This window comes from Delphinapterus leucas, chromosome 13, assembly GCF_059928025.1.
Source record: "Delphinapterus leucas isolate spDelLeu-1000000601 "Yukka" chromosome 13, BTC_Dleu_Yukka2, whole genome shotgun sequence".
In the NCBI taxonomy this organism is placed as follows: domain Eukaryota; kingdom Metazoa; phylum Chordata; class Mammalia; order Artiodactyla; family Monodontidae; genus Delphinapterus; species Delphinapterus leucas.
Genome location: NC_143141.1, coordinates 40,920,339 through 40,939,703, shown reverse-complemented (window position 1 = coordinate 40,939,703; position 19,365 = coordinate 40,920,339). Strand labels below are relative to the sequence as shown.

The 19,365-nt window shown below is 39.1% G+C and overlaps 2 protein-coding genes across 5 annotated transcripts in view; one reads left to right on the top strand and one right to left on the bottom strand.

Moving 5' to 3' along the window:
* Positions 1-19,365, top strand: part of UGP2 (UDP-glucose pyrophosphorylase 2) — a 55,209-nt gene that overhangs the window by 26,319 nt on the left and 9,525 nt on the right. The gene's annotated exons all lie outside the window — the stretch shown is intronic.
* Positions 14,423-19,365, bottom strand: part of VPS54 (VPS54 subunit of GARP complex) — a 121,186-nt gene continuing 116,243 nt past the window's right edge. Inside the window, exon 25 of the transcript XR_016395291.1 lies at positions 14,423-19,356. The gene's annotated coding sequence lies outside the window, so the exon portion shown is untranslated. The remainder of the gene's footprint in view (positions 19,357-19,365) is intronic.

The window sequence follows — 19,365 nt, the reverse complement described above, 5'->3', positions numbered from 1 at the left end:
GCTCACTTCTATAAAGGGGTGATGAGCATGTACCTGTTTGTAGTATTTGAATTTTTTTTTTTTTTTTTACCATTTGTATATATTACTTTTGACTTTAACAGTTAAAAAAAATATCGAAAAGTCTTTGAACTTCCTGGAGTGTCTATAAAAAAATTCTCAATTATTGTAAGGGTTAGGGAGCAGTTGGCACGTCTCTTCAGTTGCCACCTACTTTGTAGGATCATTTGCCATCTGTAATCACTCTGTTTCTTGTTTTTGTCATTTAGGTTTTCTGTCAGTTCTTTTACTGTCATCTCTTCTCTAGTTTATCAGGTTTAAAGTATACAGTTGTAATAAGACTATTATGATTTTAAATCTCTTCAGCATTTTGGAAGTTGCTACAATTTTTTTCTTAATTTATTTATTTTATTATTATTTTTTGGCTGCATTTGGTCTTAGTTGCAGGATCTTTGTTGAGGCATGCCGGCTCTTCGTTGCGGTGCGTGAGCTTCTCTCTAGTTGTGGCGTGCCGGTTTTCTGTCTCTAGTTGTGATGCGCAGGCTCCAGAGCGCGTGGGCTCCAGGGCTTGTGGGCTCTGTAGTTTGTGGCACACGGGCTCTCTCCTTGAGGTGCACAAGCTCAGTAGTTGTGGCTCAAGGGCTTAGTTGCCCCATGGCATGTGGGATCTTAGTTCCCTGACCAGGGATCGAACCCACGTACCCTGCATTGGAAGGCAGATTCTTTACCACTGGACCACCAAGGAAGTCCTGGAAGTTGCTACAAGTTTTAATGGGAGGGCATTAAGTATGGGACCTTGAGAGGCAAAAATATTAAGGGTAAGAAACAAAATGCTATAGGTAGGTAAACACATGAGAATTGAATAAGTTAACAATTTACAATATGTGTTTAAATAAGCTTTTAATTTTAGAATAGTTCGATTTTTAGAAAAGTTGCAGAGATTCACTGTGTTTTTAACTAGAAACATTATCAAGCTATCTAAACTGATTTTTGTTACATGTATTCATTTTTAAACTTCCTGCTGAGTCAAAGGAAGCACAAAATAATTGCTAAAAATGCTTATGGAATGTTTCTTCCATGCTCAGAAAAAAAAAAGATAGCTGAGAAGAAACATAGAAATGCCAGAGGGGTACCTATAACTAGATTAATATGGAAAAAGGCAGAAGTAAGCCATTAAACAAAGATTTCTTTTTATAGAAAGGCTTGTGAAAGACAAGTGTTTTCATTGTATATAGTCCTAAAGCCCTTGGGAGATTGGAAAGTTTTCTATTATTTCAAAAGAGCATGAAACAAACACTATTCCAAAATTTTTTGTTTTTTAATGAAGCAAAGCATTAAGGATTTTTCATTTAAAAATTTCATAAAAACCTGTGTATGGGGCTTCCCTGGTGGCGCAGTGGTTGAGAGTCCGCCTGCTGATGCAGGGGACGCGGGTTCGTGCCCCGGTCTGGGAGGATCCCACATGCCGCGGAGCGGCTGGGCCCGTGAGCCATGGCCCCTGAGCCTGCGCGTCCGGAGCCTGTGCTCCGCAACGGGAGAGGCCGCAGTGGTGAGAGGCCTGCGTACCGCAAAAAAAAAAAAAACAAAACACAAAAAAACCTGTGTATGTGCAGCTCTGTATTCTGTAATGAATGCTTATTTTCAATGTTGGGGTGCTTATGTCAGATGTACTGAATCCTTTGTGTTTGTTATCTCATTTAATATTCACAACAGACCTGGAAGATAGGTGCTATTATTATGCTCATTTTAAAAAGAGGAAGCTGAAGTTCAGTTAGTAAGTCATCTAAAAGGAAGAGCCCTGGTATGAACCAGGTGTAAGGCTCCAAAGACCTGTTTCTTTCATATCCTTTAGTAACAATAATGGAGCTCTTCAAGGAGTACAGCCCTATTTTCATCTCTAGTGCACAGAATGGGGCCTACTTTATGTGCTTATCAGCAACAGTAGTAAGAGCAATAAGAGCAGACATTTATTCTGTGCTGATGTGCCAAGCATGTTCTCAGCTTTCCCATGCATTTCCTTACATGATCCTTAGATGAGTCTAGGAGCTCGCTGTTTTCTCTGTTTCACAATTGAAAGCTCTGAGACTGAGTGGTTTACTTAACTATTAAGTAAGTGGCAGAACCAGAATTTAGGCCCAGATCTGCCTGAGACCAGGCTCTTAACCACTCTGGTATGTTATAGAGCAATCACCAGTTGCCATCCATGTTTGAAAGGAACTTGAAAGTCTTTAAAGCTTGGCTTTTCCGTCATTTCTCCACCTTTCCTTGAGAACTGTTGAGTAGGCTCCACTCCTTCCCATAGAGCTTCAGAAATTCTTACTTGACTTTGAAGTTCTAACAGCAACACATTTTTTTTTTTAAACATCTTTATTGGGGTATAATTGCTTTACAATGGTGTGTTAGTTTCTGCTTTATAACAAAATGGATCAGTTATACATATACATATGTTCCCATATGTCTTCCCTCTTGCGTCTCCCTCCCTCCCAGTCTCCCTATCCCACCCCTCCAGGCTGTCACAAAGCACCGAGCTAATATCCCTGTGCCTTGTGGCTGCTTCCCCCTAGCTATCTACCTTACTACGTTTGTTAGTGTGTATATAACAGCAACACATTTAACAAATATTTATTAAATGGGTACTGTGGGGTAAGCATTTATCTAGGCATCAGAATACAAGTGAACAAGATAGACAAGGGCCTGACACTCAGTGGAGCTTCATTCTGGTAGAAGAGAGAAAACATAAATGTGTAAAGAAATAAGATTATTTTAAAAGACTCATTTCCCATCGCTGCTGTGCTGGCCCAGGTTTACCTCAGCAGTCACATCTCATCCCTGGCTGAAGACAAGGGTCTCCTTTCCTCATTACTTTTACTCTACAAATTTATCAAATATCCACTATTTTAATTATTGGGAATGCAAAAATAAAGACAATCACTGCTCTTAAACACCTTACAACTTTGTGCAATGCTTCCCAAGCTTTCCCATGTAATAACATACACAGAAAATGAATGGGGTAAATACAAGAGGCTGTTTAAAGCTGGGAGGAGGGCTTTGGCCGCCTCAGGGTCTGTGTAGCTGCCTAGAGGGCTAAAGAAATAAAACAACACAAGCATGCAATAGCAAACCAATTTTGAATTTTTGGTTTAGTGGGGAGATGTTTACACAAAGTTACATTTATAGTACAATGGGATAATAGCTGTGAAGGTAGTTTCAGAGACAGTTCACTAACGCACTTCCATCCTAGAGCGATTAACTGGTGTTCTCCATTTTCTTTGAATGCTTGGGTCTACTCTTAATCATCCTAAGTTCTTCTCTTACTAAGTGGAGTGGTTTGTTCACCAAAACTTAATAGTGTTTGTTCCCAAACCTGTTCATACTAGTTATAGTTTTGGAATGACATAATGAAATTAAATTTTATGAATGAAATGGGCTTAAAAAATTTATTTCCATGAAAATTGAGTTGAATCCTTTGAGAAAGTTGGATAAAGATGAGTAGCCAAAGAGAAAAAAAGTATTGTTAAATTAGGTGAGGGCGAGATAAGTATGAATCTTCAGCACACAGATTGTTTCACAGTTGACTAAGATCTTGGTCCACTTTGAAGAAACGAAACTGGTAAATCACAGATGGTATCTCATTGGTTTACATAAGTTGACAGAGCTCTGGTCAGCAGATCCATACCATACCAAAGGAAAAGATCTCTGTGAACGACTGTACAAAAGTTGAAATATTTTATGTATCTAAAACTTTTTCATTGCTCTGTGTTTGAACTTGTTTTTTAAATCTACTGTCTACCTATCTAGAACGTTTTAGATAAGTGGGTTTCTGGTACATGTAGCAAGTGTAGCAGGAAAGAGCAGTTGGGGAGTTGGAAAGTCCTAAGCAAGTTAGGGATGAAGAGGTGACATTAGAACTGAGTCTACACAAGGTAAGTAGGGACCATGTCTGCAGTTCATTGTCGATTTGGAGGGATCCATTTGGCTGAACTAAGAAGGTGCTGGAAAATATAGGAGATGAGAGGTTATATAGCAGGCTTTATATAGCAGGCTAGTTGCAATGTGTTTTTAGGAGGTAAGTGGAGGAGTGGCTCTCTCACTCTGAGTTACGTAGGAAATTACGATTTGTTTTGTTTGGTTTTTTTTTTGTTTTTTTTTTTTTTTGCGGTACGCCGGCCTCCCACTGCTGTGGCCTCTCCCGCTGCGGAGCACAGGCTCTGGACGCGCAGGCCCAGCGGCCATGGCTCACGGGCCCAGCCGCTCCGCGGCGTGTGGGATCTTCCCGGACCGGGGCATGAACCCGTGTCACCTGCATCTGCAGGCGGACTCTCAACCACTGCGCCACCAGGGTAGCCCGGAAATTCCGATTTCTTATAGTTCTTGGTTCCCACTGAAGAAATGGCTACTTTTAATTTTTCCTGTTTTGTTTTTCTTTTTTCAACTCCCTTTATCAGGGCTAGCTGACTTCCTTGCAGTTTAGTTTCTATACGTTAATGATGTGTATTGAGCAATTTTTTATAGTTTAAAATCTCTGATCTCATGATATTGAGCTATAATACTCTTAATCATATACTTATTCAACAGGTATGTGAGAAATTACCTCATGCTCAGTGTCAATCAATATATTCCACCATTACAAAACCACCTCCCTATGTATACTGAATTCATTCTGCCTTCAGTGTACTTAGCAGGTTTTTTTTTTCCAGTTTACCTGTAATGGAAGTGAGGTCAAGAATACAGACTCCAGAGTTTTAAAAACTAGCTTCATTACTTCTTAGCCACATAACATTCAGCAGGTTATTTAACTGCTTTAATCCCAGTCTCCTCACTCATAAAAAGTAGACATAATAAAAGTAAGATTTTAATGAGTATTATTGAGAATGCATGTAAAGCATTTACTATGTGCCAGGCACTCTGATAAAGACTCAGTAAATGTTTACTATTGTTGTTATACATTCAACAAATATTTACTAAGTACCTCTTAGATGTCAGGTGCTATCCTGGACACAGTGAAAACAACAGAATTGTATTAAGATGGTATTTCTTTTTTAAGTTCTGTAACTTTTCTTATTTAAATATTCTTTGTCTTTGGTTATGAATATATGTTTATTTGTTATCAGTTATTTAATTTGATATCTATTTCATTTATGGTCATGAATACTTTAATTCTTTCTATGTATCTTATTTTTTGTAAAATATTCCACCAAGTAGGTGAGCCATACTTTACATCCCTGTAATTCTCTTGTATCAAATGTGTTGGTAGTTTGCAATTTTTGTTGTAATAGATAAAGCTCATCTATCTCTAGTGACTTTTCCTGATTGCAGAGATAAATTCTAGGAAATTCTTTAACTTTCTGGATTACAGGAAGCCTGTGCTCCTTAGTAGCTGTAAGGCCAGTGAGGATAAGCAACATAATGTTCTCTGTTATGAAAATGATTAGCTGTACTATTCTGTTTTATGAGTTTTATTGAAGATCCACGTAGTGAAAGCTCCAGGGTGGTGTATATAGATTGTCTTTAACCAGCAACTCCATCCATGTTTATAGATTTTTTTATCTACTAAACTCAAGATAGATGTGAAGCCTTGTTTCAGAGGACTATCATAGCTATTAAAAGAATTGGGCACCCACTCTCATTTTGTGTGGACATTTAGATATTTAAAGGATTTGTGTGTTCGTTGTGGGGTGTCAGGTTTAGTGAGCAGGGGAAGTTTTGCAGAGCGTTCTTGGCATTGGATCGTTAAAGCTTAGGTGAAATTGTAGGAAGGTTGATGGATGACCATTATAAGATTCTTTGATCATCTATCATTGGGCGTGGCAAAAGTTGGGAATTCAAATGTTTTTTCTTAATTTTTTGGTGGTAGGAAATAAGATAATGAATCTAACTCATCACTTGAAGGAAATATAGTAGTAAAAACAGTTGACAGAAGTGTGAGAGTTGGGAGTTTGTACAAGTGTATCAGTGTGTGTTACTTCTGGAAAGTCTCCTGTAGTTGGGCATGTAGGTTGACTCTTATTTTTTTCCTATTATAAAAACCCTGTAATGAATATACTTATATATAAATCCTTGCATCTCAGAATTATTTCTAAGAATAAATATTCAGAAATGGTGTTGTGTTCGGAGGATATAAAGTTTTTAAAGTTTCTTATTAGACATTTCAAATTCCTTTCCAGAAAGTATACCAGTTTGCACTCCTAGTCACATTAATTTATTGGATCAACAGCTACATTTTGAGTGCCAACTGTATATTAGTAGAGAACCATACTGATAAAGCCCTACCCTCATCTAGTTTTTAGTTTATAATCTAGTGGAGGTGTGGACAGTAAAAGATATGTAATGTAATTTCAAGTAGTGATAAGTGACATGAAAAAAACAAAGGTAAGGATATAGGGAATGAGGGAGTAGAGGTAATATTTTAGAGGGGGTAGGCAGAGAAAGGAAAGGCCTCTCTGAATTAGCATTGAGTAGAGACCTACAGTCTATTGTCAGTCTTGCTACATTTATTAAAGCATTGAGTATTATTGTTTTAAAAAATATTTGCCAGTTGAGATGAAACATTTTAAAATTTTTATTTGATTATTAGGTTGAATTTTTCCTTTGGCTTATTTGCGTTATGTTAGTTGTTTGTATTAATTTAATATGGAGCCATCCTTTTATTTGTAATAATTGGTTGTTGGACTTTGAATGGCTATGATCCTTACCTTTATGTAACAAAAAGGCACAGTATTCAGGTTTGGCTCCCCTGAGAGGGCAATATGAGACTTAAGATGAACATAAGTGATTTTTATGATTCTAGCTCCTGGGAGTAGTTCTTTCTGAGATTTTTATTAAGGTTGACTTTAGTAACTGAGGTAGCAGATTGTGGTGAAGGATATTGTGCGTGAGTTATTGGGTTGGTGCTGATGAGCGTAATTGTTCAGAAAGCAGTGTTGTTGCCAAGATTTCTGGCTTTTTCTTTGAAAGGACCTGTTTACTTACTCCGTCTTACAAAGTTTTGCTTTTGGACATGTGTGGACTCAGTGTATGAAAAGGACAGTTGATTTCCTCCACTGCTGGAAAAATGACCCAGTTTTCCTGTCTGTAAGGTCTAGTTGACATGTAATTTAGAATAACTAAAATTAATTTAAAAAGAAACAAAGATGTGGGAGTTAATATCAATAGCTGGCACAATTAAAATATGTACTTGATTTGATAGTTTGTCTTGTGTTCTTATAATTTCTTAAGTGAAAGAAGACGAAAGAACTTTCTTAGGAAATGTACTTTTCCAGGCTTAGCTTATAATGTTTAGTATGTGATCGTTCTGTTTGTTTCCTATCACAGAGGGATCATTTTATAATTACTACACTAATATTATGGCCTGTAAAAATGATTTTTTATGCAGCGCAAAGTCTTAGATTTAGGTTTTCTTTATCAGAATTGTATATAGTGTTGGCTAATTCAGTACTTTTTTTTTAAATTAAAATAATGATGTTTGTAATCAGGTTTCTAATTAGTGATGACACCACTTTTGTTTGAAACTTAGTATTTAATAAGACAAGAAATAAGTTCCAGAGAATGGATTTCATTTATTAATAGCTGTTTGTTCCATTCATTTATTCACTTATTTACTCAACAAATATGTGAGTGCCGCTAATGAGCATGACACATAATTAAAGGTGATAGATATGGTAGGGGGAGTACCATATGGCAGTTACTGCCTTCCTGGAGATAGGGAGCACTGAACAGACAATTTGGAGACAGTGTAATAATTACTGATAGAAGCTGGTAGTACCTGAAGCAGGAAGTGGGGGCTTTGTCAGACTCCCTCCTGGTCATATGAGTGTCACAGAAAGCGATTTTGCTATGTGGTTCTCTGACACCTTGACAGGGTGTATATGTGTACCTGCACATATACACCCACGCAAAAGACTAACTTTTTAAAAAATTCTTTTAATTGTGGTAAAATACACATAACATAAAATCTACCATCTTGACCATTTTTAAGCGTACACTTCAGTAGGGTTAAATATATTCCCATTGTTGTGCAACCAATCTCCAGAACTTTTTCATCTTGCAAAACCAAAACTCTATACCCATTAAACAACAACTCCCATTTCCCTCTCCCCCGAGCTCGTGGCAACCACCATTCTGCTTTCTGTCGCTATGAATTTGACTACTCTAGGTACCTCATATGAGTAGATAAAAGACTTTTATCTTTTATAAACAGGTTTTCCTTCTGTTGTTTTGAAAATTGCTGAGTTCTGCCACCAGCTACACATCCTTGGTTTTGCTTTCTTGGATGAATATGCGGGGATACAAAAGCCTGGGGGATTGTTCTGTGGCAGCATTGTTGCCAGCAGAACTGCAAGCTCACACGGCCTGAGGGAGCGCCTACTCTCTGGCCATCCTGAGAAGTCATCAGGCAGCATGGAGCCAGGTTAGGAGGAGCAAAGTTTGGAAAGGCAGAGAGATATTATCAAAACCACAGAAGACCGTCTTAAACCAGGGTTTGGCAGACCTTTTCTGTAAAGGGTCAGATGATGAATATTTTAGGCTTTGTAGGCTGTGTAGTCTCTGTCATGATCGCTCACCTCAGCCATGGTAGCATAAAAGCAGCCATAGACGACATGTAAATTAACGAGAGCGGCTGTGTTCCAGCAACACCCTGTGAAAACAGGTGGCAGGTCTGACTATCCCACAGCCTATAGTTTGTTGGCCTCTGTCTTAAACTATCCTCAAGCTACACATAACTGGAGAGAGACGGGGTGGAACCCATACCTGGGAGATCACTGAGCTGGTTTGTGACCCAGAGCAAAGAGAGAAATTCAGTTTTATCAAATTTTTTTGCCGTATTTTATCAAATTTGTGCCATCGATTATAAGTTGTACCTTTTATGTACAACTAAGAAAGAAAAAAAGTGCAACCCATTAATTTTCAGATCCCGTTGGTTGTATGATGCATCCTGGTTTCAGAAATGTTCAAGTGTGGGGTGGGGTGGAGAGTGTGTCTGGATCAGTGATGTAGTGATAGCACAGCCAGCACCTGTGTTCTTACTGTGGGCCACACATTTTGCTTAGCACTTCGCACATATTGTCTCATTTATCCTCATAACAGATCAATGAAGTAGATGAAAAAGACTTTGAACAGAAAAATAATTTGCCATAATAAGCAGTGGAACCTAGGATCCAAACCCAGGCAGCCTGGCTAAAAGCCTGTGCTCTCAGCTACTTTACTATCCTGCCTCATTCAGTTCTGGAGCAATCTTTTTGTCAAATGATAAAATTCATGCTGGAATTGACATAGTTTATTAAAATGATTTGAATCAGGTCATGGAGGAAACAGCAGCTACATCATTTCCCTTTAGCATGTCCTTGCAATTTCAGACATTTCTCAGGGCAGCCAGAGTAATGTTTTTCATCCATTATGTGCCTGCTGGTGCCCTCAAAGAGGAATTGTTATTTATGAACCTCTCCTGGAAATGTTTTTAAAATGATAAAGTTTCCAAGCCAAACAAAACTTGTGCTGGAAGAAAAGTCTTGGTGCTGTGTACACAGTAGTATCTGTGATGCCAGCCAGCACTTCTGGTCCTGCTACTGCAGAGGAGAGTAAGCACCACATACACTGGCATTCATCCTCTTCTGCATCTGTGAGCGTTGCATCAAAGATGGTGCAATCCTGCATGAGTAAGGCAGACTTCACCGCAGATGACCTTACTGACTTTTGAAGATACAGAAAATGTACGAGCCATTGAGTTCTCGAAGTCTTGGGGAATTCTGGTGTTCGTAGCATAAGCCTGCATTCAACTGACAGAGCAAGCTGTGAGAGCTTGCCTTGGAGAGAGTTGAGGTTTTTAGTACTCAAGATCATCAAAAAAGAAAGTCAAAATTGAATGGCCGTTAAAGATGGCAGGCATCTCAAAGTCCATCTACAGTGTCAACTTCTAATTCAAGCCAAACAGAAGCCTTTTCATTGAAATTCAGTTTGGAGAGTTAGTTTATTTTTTGCTTTATTTGCATGTTAACTTTCACTGGGAAATAAACAGCATCTCTTATAAAGATTATTTTTATATGCTGTGAAATTTCCACAGTAGTGAAGTTTTGTTTTTTGGGGGGATGGCATTGCACTTTCCCGAGAGTCCATTAACGTTTGATTTTCACAAGTGACTGATAGCTCATAAAGCCTGAGAATCACTGCTCTGAACTGAGATGTGGAAGATGAAGAAAAGGCATTTGGTGAAGTGAGTTTGCATGAGGGGGAAAGTGCAGAGACTTGCAAGCAAGAGATGTGGCACATTAGAGAGCCCAACGCTGCATGTCCGTGGAGAACAGTGTGTAGGGAGAGGAGGAGAGCAGAGGAAAAAGGGCCAAATGATTATGGACCTTGTATACCACGTCTTCCGTTTGGGATTCAATTCAGCTACATTTAGTAGTGAAACTCAAAATAATAGAGTAAATGTAGAGAGACACAATCCAGAGCTGGTATGGCAACCTGGTGGTTATCAGGAACCTGCGCTTCTCTGTCTTGCCACTCTGCTATTTTCACCATATCTCCTTATGGTCTCCGGTGGCCACCTGAAAGAACTCTAGTCATCGTGTCTTCATCCCAAACAGCAGGAAGGGGGAAGAAGGGCACAACCCCTGCCCTTTCACAGAGACTTTCTGGAAATCTTTCAACTCACTTCCAGTTAATCACAGTGACCAGCACTTTGGCACAAATACCTGCTGCAAGGGAAGCTGGAAATGTGGTCTTTTTTGGGGGGTGATGATGTGCCCAGCTGACAATCAGGGTTCTGAAACAGAAGGGGAAAAATGATGTTGGGGTAGGCAGCTAATGATCTCTGCCATGCCATGTCATTGCTTTGCTTTGTGAATGACGTAATCAGGAGAGAAACATCTTCAAATTTTATTTTCCAGAAGATCACCACCTGCAAGGTAGAGGGTGGGTTGGAGGGAGGTAAGGAGACCGTAGAGACCACTGCAGTAACATAGATGAGAGGTGGGTGGGATGCCGGCTGTGACAACAGAGACAGTTTCCTGAGGCTGACAGGACTTGGTCATTGATCAGATGTAAGCAAGCTCTTGGCTTGGCAGTTGGGTGTGTCTTGGTGCCGTAGAGACAGGAGCAGATTGCTGGAAAGAGGAGGTCTACTGAGACGGGGCTTGAAAAGGAACAGGAAGAAAGAGGAGGAAAATAGAATGCGGTGTTTCAGAAGTCAAGGAGGATAGAGGATTTCAAGATCTAGGGAGTGGTCAATTGTGTCAAATGCAGCTGAGAGCACAGTTAGAGAAGTACTGATGTTATGGATAGGATTTAGCAATTAGAAGGATGTTGATGACCTTGGTAAGAGCAGTTCATTGAACTATGGAGAAAACCAGATTGCAGCAGGTGAGCGAGTGAAAGGGAGGTGAGGAAGTAGAGGTGAGTGCAGCAACTTTTTCAAGAAACTTTGCCTTTAAGAAGATGGAGAAAAGAGGGATGTGAGTATGGAAAGGGATGAGTGAGTGTATGCATTGCTGTTTTCTTTGCTTTTTAGATGTCAAATATTTGAATTTGTTCATGCTGATGGAAAGGAATAGAGAAGGAGAGGTTGATGCTGAGACTGGGAGATTGATGAAACGGGGATCTTGAGATGGGCACTGGCAGAGAGATTGCCTTAGGGTGGGGGACAGCTCTTCCTGTGACAAGAAGGAAGGGGAAGCAGCAGAGGTGGAGATGCAGGGAGGTCCTGAGGATCTGATCTGGTGGCAGAAGGTCGAGGGCATTCCCCATAGAGGATGGCTTTATTTGCTCTATGAATAGCAGTTGAGCGTATCTTGGTGGCCGAGGGGGTGTTGGCAAGTGTGTTGGTGGAGTATGTGATAATGTACATGATTTGCCGGCTTTTCCTGAATGAGAAAACAAATCTCTGGATTAGGTATGATTTTTCTGTCATTAAATTAATTGGTAGGAGCTTTCAAATGACCCAGATTTTGGTCATTACCTTTAGAAATGTGAAGTAAAGAGACAATGTGAGCCTTGGTACACAAAGGCTGTGCAGTGAGGGTTTGGTGAATAAGCTGATGTTCTTGGAACACTTCCTGTACATATGGAGCGTCATTTCAAACTCTTTTTTACTGTTACACAGCTCTTTTCTTTCAGGCAAACTTGCTTCTGTTGAAAAAAAAAATTTCGAATTGCAATAATCACACCCTTGTGAACCGTAACAGGGCAGCACTGTTAGCTTGTCTGGCACCGTCTCCAGGAATAGCACGAATATGCTACCAAGAACCAGGTTATACTGTTGCTAATGGGAACATGTCTCCATGACGGTGTGAGGAATTCAGCTTTTCTGATAACTGGAAAGTAAGTTGTGAGCAGACTTGGCAAGATACAGATCATGTTAGACAGTTTTTAAATGATCTTTTTAAAAATCTTTGTTTCTGCAGAAAAACTAGATTGACATCCTAGAGGGAAGAATGTTGTTTAAAGTATGTTCTTTCATAGATTGCCAACTACTTTCTTTTGTTCATTCCCCAGAGGAAGTTGGGTGTTTGACCCATTCTTTTCTCCCAGTGAGAAGAGAACATGAGTGGCCTCGTCTCCGCTGCGTATTTTGAGGGAGTCTTATGCGGTTTGCCCCACCTCACCTGTAGGGGTTGCCCTGCTGTATATTTACGTTCAGCAGAGGTCTTCTTAGAATACTGAATTCTATTCATGTCTGAATAGAGACATGAAAGAGAAACAGGGTGATCAGGATTGAAAGCACAAAGATAGCACTAGTCACTGACTAAAGTGATTCAATCAGAGTAACATCAAGGCCACATCCGGCAGTGCATGGTACTCCCTGTTGTCTCCCAACACCTTCCATCTTTGCCTGAGTGGATGTCATTGTGCATTCTCCTGGGGGAGCTGAGGAGGAGAAAGTGGAGCACAGGTCTAATAATGTTTCTGTGACTAGGTGTGTCCAGCAAAACTTCAGCTGTTACCAAGCAACCTTCTAACACAGGTCCCCTTGGCTTGTGGAAATAAACGGAGCTCTGTGGGATTGCTTGGTGAGGTCCCTGGTGGAGGGTGTGGATAGCATCACCAACAGAGAGAACTTGTGTTGGCATGTAGGGTGATTTGTGTGATGGGAAGCTGAGCTTACCACCTAATTTAACCTGTAATAAGCTGTAGACCAAAAGTGTCCTGGCTTCCTGGACTCACACAATTGGTGCCTTTCTGTGTGTCTGTGTCTGCGTGTGGGAGTGTTGTGGGTATAAGTCGAAACCTAAGTAAAAGTGGAGCCTTCGAACAGCAACACTAACTTGATGACTCTGGACATCTTTCCCCTGGCTGTACCTTGTTACTTCACACCTTGTGACTTCTTCCTTTTCTCTCCATAGTCCTTTTCTTGTTAACAGTCAGTTCCTCAGTGGTACTGGTATTTAATTAGCTAGCTGCTTTTAAGAATTAGATATAGCAAGACAAGTAGGTGTTGCTGAAAGCACCATCTAAAGAACCATGGTTCCTTGACATTTGTAGGGTGACTCCCTGCCCACTTAACTTGGGGTACAAGGTTCTAAATATGGCACTTCACAGAGAATTCTGGGCCCTAACCTGAATGGTAAACAAGTCTTTCTACTTGTGAGTTGCCTGGGCCTGTACCCAAAAGTCTTCATTAGCTCGGTTTTGGAATTTAGTGTTATGCTTGGATCAGCTTGTTTTATTTCACTCCAAATATTTGAAAAGTAATTCAGAAGTACATTTTAAATTTAAACTCAAGTTAAGATACCAGCCTTGGGAAGATTTGAATTAAAACTAAAAGTATACTTAATATACCTTTTGGCTGAAGGCCAAGTGGCCTAGTGTTAAAATCATTATGAGGCTGAGACCTTTTATTTATCACCATTATAGAATAAATTTGGGGGATACGAGAAAAAATTTGTTTAGCCTCCATAGACTCAGTCATAAGGAATTGTCTTCTTAAAGCATTCTAGTAAAATGCATGTTTTGAAGATTGTTTAGTGGGAACAAAACGTATTTTTTCTCTAAATACTTTATATTCTTTATGGTATGTGGATCAAAGATGTTTTATCATGAACATACATGACTTTGGAGGGTTTTTTTCTCTTGGTGAAACTTTAAGGCAACAAGGTTGACATTTGGTTTTTAATTCATCTGCACAGGAGGTGAAAAATCCCTATTAGTGCTTTTTCTAAAAATGGTTCCTAAACCTCACTTTGTTTAATCCTGTGTTAGTATACCAAACAGTTCTTCAAAGAGTAGAATTAAGATATAATCCAGTTTACATTATTCTGCCTGATATTATTATTTAAATTTGTGTAAACATTTGTTGGCTCAAAAAGGAAATTATATTCTTCCTAAAGATGTCTAATATACTCAAATGTTGTGTTTATGTGTTTGGTTGAATGTCTTGTGATGTGATGTCAGTGTCATTAAATTGAAAGAAAAAAGATTGTATTGAACAAAGAAGGATTTTGGCAGAGTTTTATTAAAACGAATTGAAACATAATTCTCATCCCTCAGTTGATTTTTTTTTTTTTAACAGACCATCTAGAACTGCACATGCCACTAGCCATGTGTATTGATTTACATTTAATACTAAATAAAATTAAAACTTCAGTTCCTCAGCTGCATTTAGCACTGTCTGGAGAGTGACAGTGAAAAAAATGCCATACTATTGATCTTTTGACTACATACTTAAATTTCTTTTTACATTGTTTACATTTTTGTAAAGTTTTTGCCTTGAAATGACAAGCTGCCTATCCCTCAGAGATACTAGTAAATTCACAACTCAGGTGTTGAGCAGTGTCTGAAACCCCAAGCCCTGCCATTCTGTCCTGTTTTCATATGTATCCGAAAGATCAGCATTTTCTTAAGATTTATACTTTTAGAACTGTGGTACACCTGTAGTTTTCTTTTCATTCTTTTAATTCAAAGTTAAGAGAGTATTGTTATGTTCATTAAATTCAAATAAAGAGAATCCATTTTCTGATTTACTAAACTAAGACTTCAGAACATGTATTCTATTCCAGTTTTAATACCTGCAAATGGAATAAATAACTTATATAAGGCTCAATTTGCCATAGAATTTGCCAAGCTGTACCTGTATTCCAGTTCTTTATATCAATCCTGTCTTCTCTCAGATCTGTTGCATACACACACATCAACTTTATTAAATAAAAACATGTTTCTGGTTTTCCTGCATTAATTTGGAATCTCCTCAAACATATAAGCCACTTTAAAAAAAGAATGCTAAATAAACCTTGAGGACATTGTGCTAAGTGAAATAAGTTAGTCACAAAAATACAAATATGGTATGATTCTACTTGTCTAAGGCACCCAGAGTAGTCAAACTCATGGAGACAGAAAGTAGAAGGGTGATCGCCAGGGGCTGGGGAAAGGAGGGAGTGGGGAGTTGTTTTCTAATGAGTATAGCTCCATTTGCAAGATGAAAGAGTTCTGGAGATTGGCTGCACCATAATGTGAATGTACTCCATAGTACTCAGCTGTACACTTAAAAATGGTTAAGATGGCAAATTTTATGCTATACATATTTACTACAGTTTTAAAAAAAAGAATGTTATAAGTTATAAAGCTGGTTCTCCGACTTAAGGTTTTCTTTGAGAGTGTCTTGGCTCTTCCTGGCCCTTTGTGTTTTCATACATACATTAAATTGGCTTGTCAGTTACCACACAAAAAACTCTTGAGACTTTTATTAGGATTGCATTGATCAGTTTGGGGAGAATTAACATCTTTACATTAGCAAGTCTTCTAATTTACAAACATGATAAATAAATCCCTGAATTTAGTTAAGTCTTAATTTTTCTCAAAAATGTGTTCTGTGTATAATCTTACGTATCTTTTGTTAGATTTACTGCTAGATATTTGCTATTTGCTATTTTTGATGGTTTTATTATAAAAGACACTTTTTAAATCAATTTTATTTTGTACTTTTTTTACATATAGAAGCAGTTAATTTTTTACCACCTTTAAACATTTTAAAGCATACAATTCAGTATTGTTAAGTACATTCATATTGTTGTGCAACCAACCTCCGTAACTCTTTGGTCTTGCAAAACTAAAACTCTCAACCCATTAAACAGCAACTCCCTGTTCCTGTTAACCATCCTGCTACTTTCTGTCTCTGAATCTGACTGTTTTAGGTGCCTCATGTAAGTAGAATCATATAAGTATTTGTCTTTTTGTGACTGGCTTATTTCACTTAATATAATGTCTTCAAGGTTCATCCATGTTGTAGTATGTATCAGAACTTCCTAACTTTTTAAGGCTGAAAAATATTCCATGTGTGTATATACCACATTTTTTTTAATCCATTCATCTGTTGATGGACATTTGAGTTGCTTCCATTTTTGGCTATTGTGAATACTGCTGCTAAGAAGGTGAGTATACAAACATTTCTTGAGAGTCTGCCTTCAATTCTTTGGGGATATACCCAGAAGTGGAATTGCTGGATCATATGATAATTCTATTTTTAATTTCTTAGGAACCACCATATTTTTTTCCTTAACAGGTGCACCATTTTACATTCCCACCAACAGTGCACAAGGGCTCCAAAAGCAGTGGCTTTTTTTTTTTTTAATTTTTGGCTGCGTTGGATCTTTGTTGCTGTGCGCGGGCTTTCTCTAGTTGCGGCGAGTCGGGGCTACTCTTTGTTGCAGTGCGCGGGCTTCTCATTGCGGTGGCTTCTCTTGTTGCGGAGCACAGGCTCTAGGCGCACAGGCTTCAGTAGTTGTGGCACGTGGGCTCACCAGTTGTGGCTCACCAGCTCTAGAGCTCAGGCTCAGTAGTTGTGGGGCACGGGCTTAGTTGCTTGGCGGCATGTGGGATCTTCCTGGACCAGGGCTCGAACCCATATCCCCTGCATTGGCAGGCAGATTCTTAACAAATGCTTGATCAGGGAAGTCCCTAAAAGCAGTGTTTTTTGTTGTTTTTTTTAATACTGACCATGTATCTTCAATGTTGCTATGCTTACATTATCCTAACAGTTTATTTGTGAGGTTTTGGATTTTTCCACATGTAAAATCATATCATCTGTGAATAATGACAATTTTGTCTCTCAGTGGATACATAAACTGAATACTACATGGCAGTGAAAAATGAATGTATTATAGCTGCATGCATTAATGTGAATAATTCTTAAAACAAAACATTGAATTAAAGAAGCAAGTCACAAGAGGATACTTTATAGTATGATTCAACTTATTTAAAAGTTTAGAGACAAATAAAATTAAGTAAAATATTGTTATCATTATGAATGCATACATAGGTGGTAAAACTACAGGGAGTCAAAGTCAAGGTGGTTGTTACCACTAGGGGTGGAAGAGGAATATGATCAGGGACAGATGCATGCAGGCTTCTACGCTATGGCAGTATTCTTTTTAAATTTAGGTTATTCTTTCTACCCTGTATGTGTATTTTATAAACTTTTGTATGTGTGATATTTCACAATCAAAGTCTTTTTAGGTGAAATTGGAAAACATAGGCCTGTCTCACCATATGTAGAAAAAAAATTTGCTTCTATGTATTCTATTTTCTTTTTAAAGTGTATTCAAAGAAACATTAAATAGGTAAAAATATTTCCATACTAAAACAGTTTTACCTAAAATGAATACATGAACTAGGGGTTTTCAGTTAAATTGATTTTCACACCCTTGTGAGGCTTCTGTAAATATCAGACTCTTTTCTGGGAAGTCAGAAGTAACCGCTAGGGACTTGCCTGGTGGCGCAGTGGTTAAGAATCCGCCTGCCAATGCAGGGGACATGGGTTCGAGCCCTGGTCCGGGAGGATCGCACATGCCGCGGAGCAACTAAGCCTGTGCGCCACAACTACTGAGCCTATGCTCTAGAGTCCTTGAGCCACAGCTACTGAGCCCCGTGCACTGCAACTACTGAGCCCACGTGCTGCAACTGCTGAAGCCTGTGTGCCTAGAGCCCATGCTTCACAACAAGAGAAGCCACTGCGATGAGAAGCCCGTGCACTGCAACGAAAAGTAGCCCCCACTTGCCGCAACTAGAGAAAGCCCACGCGCAGCAATGAAGACCCAACACAGCCAATTAAAAAAACAAAAAAACTGCTAAATGGAAATGTAAATTCTTGGCTTTTAAAAGATAATTGGAAACTAATTGGCTTGGTCCCATTTGCTAATAACTCTTTTTTTTTTTTTTTGCGGTACGCGGGCCTCTCACTGTTGTGGCCTCTCCCGTTGCGGAGCACAGGCTCCGGACGCGCAAGCTCAGCGGCCATGGCTCACGGGCCCAGCCGCTCCGCGGTATGTGGTATCGTCCCGGACTGGGGCACGAACCCGTGTCCCTTGCATCGGCAGGCGGACTCCCAACCACTGCGCCACCAGGGAAGCCCGCTAATGACTCTTTTGAGTAGATATAATGTGCCTAAGAAATTCTCAATAATAGATACTTGAAGTGTATGGCCAGGAATCCACATTTGACGTGTATGTATTTTTGACCAAGTATAAAGGGATTTTTGCCTTCACAGCCTAATCACTGAAATGTGAGCCCATCAACTCCTTTTCCAATCATAGACTTTATTCATCATACACACACACATACACACACACACCATCACACACACCTACATGTAGTAGAACATGAAAACAGCAAAGTGTATGATAGGGTTTTATTTTTTCAGTCCCCTCAAGTGTTATCTGTCCTCCACCATCATGTAACCAAAGAGTACATTTGATGACTTATTTCATTAAAGAAAAATAACAACAAATGTTCTTCTGTAAATGGATAGAAAATATACTGTGATCTTTTTTAAAACTTTCATTCTTGTTATAAGATGTTTAGACTTGCTTGTGCCTCTTCTTTAAACAGAAGAATTTGAGCTTCCACTGTGTCATTGTTCCTTCCCTGTGAGGGATGAATCGAAGGTGAAGGTTCTATGCTCATTTCGAGCTTGTTTTACACAACTCATTTTCTTTCAGGCAAACTTGCTTTCGTTAAAAAAAAAAAAAAAGACTTTCAGATTGCAATAATCACACCCTTGTGAACCATAATAGAGCAGGTACTGTTAGCTTGTTTTGAGTATTTGGCACTGTCTCCAGGAATAGCATGAATATATTACCAAGAACTGTGTGATCGTATATATACTTCTCCAGAACTGAAGTAGATTCACAGTGTACCAGAAATAGTCACAGATTTGATGAGTTTTGTGCACCCTATTTGCTATGTTGATGCAAATTGAGAATTCTGAGTTTTTGAAGGTAGTCCACGAGACTTGGGTCTTCTCACCAGCCAGACAAATATTTGTAGACTGTAACTTTTCCCCCTCTTGTACTCCATTGTACTGTAAATGAACTGCTGAACTACTTCTCTGTGCAAGGGAAGTTGCCGATGAGAACTTGATTTTGAACCAGATGGGCCCTGGACATT